This window comes from Theropithecus gelada, unplaced genomic scaffold (assembly GCF_003255815.1).
Source record: "Theropithecus gelada isolate Dixy unplaced genomic scaffold, Tgel_1.0 HiC_scaffold_2924, whole genome shotgun sequence".
NCBI lineage: Eukaryota > Metazoa > Chordata > Mammalia > Primates > Cercopithecidae > Theropithecus > Theropithecus gelada.
The window spans coordinates 1-5,077 of record NW_020259406.1 but is presented as its reverse complement, the minus strand read 5'-3'; the positions used below and the strand labels follow the sequence as shown (position 1 = coordinate 5,077).

The window sequence follows — 5,077 nt, the reverse complement described above, 5'->3', positions numbered from 1 at the left end:
ATCGCTCCACCAACTAAGAACGGCCATGCACCACCACCCACGGAATCAAGAAAGAGCTATCAATCTGTCAATCCTGTCTGTGTCCGGGCCAGGTGAGGTTTCCGTGTTGAGTCAAATTAAGCCGCAGGCTCCACTCCTGGTGGTGCCCTTCCGTCAATTCCTTTAAGTTTCAGCTTTGCAACCATACTCCCCCTGGAACTCAAAGACTTTGGTTTCCTGGAAGCTGCCCAGCAGGTCATGGGAATAACGCCACTGCATCGCCAGTCAGCATAATTTATGGTCGGAACTACGATGGTATCTGATCGTTGTCAAACCTCTGACTTTCGTTCTTGATTAATGAAAACATTCTTGGCAAATACTTTCACTCTGGTCCGTCTTGCGCCCGGTCCAAGTATTTCACCTCTAGTGGTGCAATACGAATGCCCCCGGTCGTCCCTCTTAATCATGGCCTCAGTTCCGAAAACCAACAAAATAGAACCACGGTCCTATTCCATTATTCCTAGCTGCGGTATCCAGGCGGCTTGGGCCTGCTTTGAACACTCTAATTTTTTCAAAGTAAACGCTTTGGGCCCCGCGGGACACTCAGCTAAGAGCATCGAGGGGCGCCGAGAGGCAAGGGGCGGGATGGGCGGTGGCTCGCCTCATGGCAGACCACCCGCCCGCTCCCAAGATCCAACTACGAGCTTTTTAACTGCAGCAACTTTAATGTACGCGATTGGACCTGGAATTACCGTGGCTGCTGGCACCAGACTTGCCCTCCAATGGATCGTTAAAGGATTTAAAGTGCACTCATTCCAATTACAGGACCTCGAAAGAGTCCTGTATTGTTATTTTTTGTCACTATCTCCCCGGGTCGGGGGTGGGTAATTTGCACGCCTGCTGCCTTCCTTGGACGTGGTGGCCGTTTCTCAGGCTCCCTCTCCAAAATCGAACCCTGATTCCGTCACCCGTGGTCACCATGGTAGGCACGGCCACTACCATCAAAAGTTGATAGGGCAGACGTTTGAATGGGTCGTTGCCGCCACGGGGGACTTGCGATCCGCCGGAGGTTATCTAGAGTCACCAAAGGTGCCGGCGCCCGCCCCCAGGCCGGGGCCGGAGAGGGGCTGACCGGGTTGGTTTTGATCTGATAAATGCAGGCATCCACCCCCGCGAAGGGGGTCAGCGCCCCTCGGCAGGTATTAGCTCTAGAATTACCACAGTTATCCAAGTAGGAGAGGAGCAAGCAACCAAAGGAACCATAACTGATTTAATGAGCCATTCGCAGTTTCACTGTACCGGCGGTTGGTACTCAGACATGCACGGCTTAATCTTTGAGACAAGCATATGCTACTGGCAGGATCAACCAGCTAGGTAGAGCACCGCGAGGCCCCGACCGAGGCCAGGGGACCTCGCGAGGATGGGCCCGGTGTCCCGCAAGCAAGGGGCAGCTACTGGGCGGGCGGGAGGCAGAGAGCTGAGCGAGCGAGAGCGGAGGGCAATGGGGCGGGGGCGAGTGGTGGCGGGGGGAGGGGTGGCGCGGCGGGAGGGTGGGGCGCAGCGAGCGGGACCCCATCCCCTCACGCGGGCACGAACCCACCCAGGCACGCACTCAATCCCCGCGACGGGCTCGCCAACCCCCCACACCTCGCGCGAGGAGGCGGACCCCCTGACTCGTGCCTGGTAGCCGCGAGGGAGTCGGCGGCCACGCATGCACGTGGTGGGCATGCGCATGGGCGGCAGCGGGGCAGGGACCGCGCTCCCCCACCCCGCGGGGCGGCCCCGACGTTCAGGCAGCGAGCGAGAGGTGGACCGCGGTGCCCGGCCCAGGGACAGTCGCACCCGTGCAGCCGCAGCACCCGCGCACGCCTCCAGTCGAGGCCCAGGGCCCGGCCGAGGCCCGGCTCTGAGCCCTGCCGGCGGGTGCCGGTGCAGAGGTGGCGCACGCCACTCGACGGCCAAAGGGAAGGTGACCGAAGCCGGGCGGTGTGCCCACCCCGCCCAAGACGGGGGACCGGGACCGGGGACGAGGGCCCCAGGCCGGGCCCCACCCCCCGACCCAGGGGGAAGGGCCAGCGACCAGCCAGGCGGAGGTCGACCTTCACACACACATCGCCCGGACACCTGCCCGGGAGGGACCACCGGCTGCGCTTGGGCGCACGCACGCGCCAAACGGGGCAATGCCACGTGGGGAGAGGATGGGCCCCCCCACGACGCCGACAACGCCCGAGACACATGTCTCGGGGGAGGGCCGCAGCAGGCCCGGGAAGCGAGAGGCACGGGGCGGGGTGGGCGCACCGACCCCATGCGGAAGAGCGGGCCGGGAGAAGACGAGACACCAGGCGAGGCAGGCGGCCAAGCGGGAGTGGAGGGGGGGCGCCGAGGGACACCTCCAGCGCAGCCGACCACCGCCAGGATGCACACAGGGGTCTCACTGCCAGCAGCCTCCGAGCATGAAGGCGGCCCCACGTGGCACCTGGAGCAGCTGACCGGCCTTCAGCGATCCCCGTGGCTCCCCCACTGCCACACCCAGTCACACGCAGCCAGAGTCCCCAGAACCCGCTTTCCCCCACACACGCTGCAAGGCCGACCCAAACCCTCCGGGCACCCACCAAGCCCCACGCGGGGCGCCGGCGACCCGGGCCCAAAGGCCCGCGCCATGGGGACATGGACACCGGGCCAACCAGTGTGGCCGGCAGCGACGCCCCCACAAGGCAGAGCTGGGCTCGGGCCCAGACAGGGCGGCCAACAGCGTAAGAGCCGGTGAGCCGCTCGGGGAAGAGAATCAGCAGGCGGCGGGCGGGGAAAAGGGGCAGAAGGCAGGCAAGGAGCCAGGGGGCCACGGGGAACCCGCAGAGGGCTACTTGGGCAGAAACCTCAGGCACGGCGGGGTCACCAGGAAAACACGGCCACGGGATCCCACTGCCACAGACACGAGGGCGGTCCCGCGGCACCCCGCCTGGGACGCCAAACGGCCCTTGGGCAACCCACCGAGCAACCCCCTCATGAGCCCCGGGTCCCACCACCGGAGGCCCGGAAGCAACCTCAGCCACAAGCCCAACACCAGGGACCACATATCGCTCGTTTCTCGTCTGTCCCTGGCACGGTCCCGCTCCGGGAGACCGGCGCGCCCCCTGTGGGGGCGCTCGCTTCCCCAAGGGCCAGGCGGCCCAACCCCCGCACCACGCAAACGCGGTCATCGGCACCGGTCGCGGCTCGGCAGGGGAGCGGGCGGAGAGCTGGCTCACAGCGGAGAGTGGCGTCCCGCGCTGGACGGCATGCCACGCACACCCGCCGCTCGCGGCAGCCTCCCAGCCGCTAGGACATCGGGCCTGGCCCAGCGGGATCCTCCCCCAACTCAGAATGGGGAGGCGCAGGGCCACAGTAGGCGACAGAGCCGCGCGCTCGGCCCCCACCACGGGGCCGGCGGAACTCACTCTCCCCACCTCACCCCACTGAGGGGGGAAGAGGAGAAAGAGGAGGGCTCTCTGCAAGCGAGTCGCTACAGCAGCGGTACCACAACACAAAGAGAGGTGGCAGGCTAGGGGATCCGGTACCCCAAGGCACACCTCTCAGATCGCTAGAGAAGGCTTTCTCACCGACGGTAGGTCACACTCCCCACCCGCCAGTCGCCCCTCGGGCCCACAGAAGCGCTCAGGGACGCCTGGGGAAGGGAGGGGGGCCTAGGGCGCAAGGAGAACAAACCTGCGGCAACCTTGAGCCTTCGCGGTCAGGGTAGGGGCCTGGCTGGCGCACCTGCGCACAGCCCCCAAGGCCCCCCCGCCGTCCACCCACCTCCTTTCTGCGAGGCAAAGCACCTCCAGTTAACCCGCAGACGACCGGTTGGAGGCAGAACAGTAGCCCCCGGCGGCCGGCTGGCGCACGCGTGGCCGGCCCGAGCCCACCGTGACCGCTCACACGGCCTGCGCCCTTCCCCACGTGGGAGGGGCTTGTCTCAACCACCTCGGCCCGCACCCAACGAGCTCCCTCAGGACCCATGCACAGACACCGTGGCGGCGACCAGAGGAGGGGGCGCTGGGGGTGGGAGCGACACACTACCGCTCGGCCTGGGGCACCTGAGGGACAACCCAGAGTGCTCCAGGAGCACCGTAAAAGCCCAGGCAGAACCAACGCTCGTGCAATACCCGAGAGGGAAGCACGACGGGCCGGCGGGACAGCACCCCCACCGCCGAGGAGGGGGGCGGCCCGAGCGGCGACAACCACAAGAGGCGAAAGCGAGGGGTGCCTGCTGCGTCAGAGGACCCCGCCGACCCCCGCCAGACGCCACGAGGCAGACGGCGGGGGCGGGACAGCGAGGTCAGGCCGGGTTCTGCACCCCAGTGCCTCCCAACGCACCGCCTGCAGGGGGGGACGAGAGACAGGGGGGCCCCGTGGGCGGGACGAAAAGAACAGGTCCCATTCACCATGAATGTCCGCCCCTCACCCGTCGCGGCTCGGTCCCGGCCCGGGAGAGCACGACATCACCACATCCATCAGGGAAAGCAATCCTGGAGCAGGGTCCGTCAGTCAGCCACAGCCTCACCAGAGGCCAGCGAGCAGATCAGCCTGGCCAAGCGTCCCTAGCTCCAGGGAAGGGGCGGCAGACAACCCGGAAGAGACGAGGAATGACTGACATGCGCGGCACAGAACCAGCGGGAATGGGGTTGTCACGGCTGCCCCAGGTGCCCACAGCGGGGAGCGCACAGCGGTGGGGTAAGCCCGTGCCCCTTTCCCCGCCGCCCCCGGGTGGGTCAGAGACCCGGAACCAAGGCGGCACCAGGAGTCAGGATGCTCGGATGCGTGAGAGACCAGGCACACGGGCCCCAGCAGGCGGCTCAAGCACGAGAAGGGCTGGCTAACCGGGTCACCGGGAGGCCGGAGGCCCGCCATGCATCCAGAGGCCCAACCTCTCCAGCGACAAGTCGCCAGAGGACAGCGTGTCAGCAATAACCCAACGGCCCAAAATGCCGGCTCGGAGTGAAAGATATACCTCCTCAGGGGACAGGAGGTCGAGTCACCGACCACGATGCCGGCCCAGGGAAGGCGACACAGGCATCTGTCCCCAAAATCGCCACCATCGCAGCCAGACATGGAGCAC

The 5,077-nt window shown here is 66.1% G+C and overlaps 1 pseudogene; it reads left to right on the top strand.

Annotated features, from left to right (window-relative positions):
• The first annotated feature begins 1,583 nt into the window (after nucleotides 1-1,583).
• LOC112617633 lies at nucleotides 1,584-3,367 on the top strand (annotated as a pseudogene).
• The last annotated feature ends 1,710 nt before the right edge of the window (nucleotides 3,368-5,077 follow it).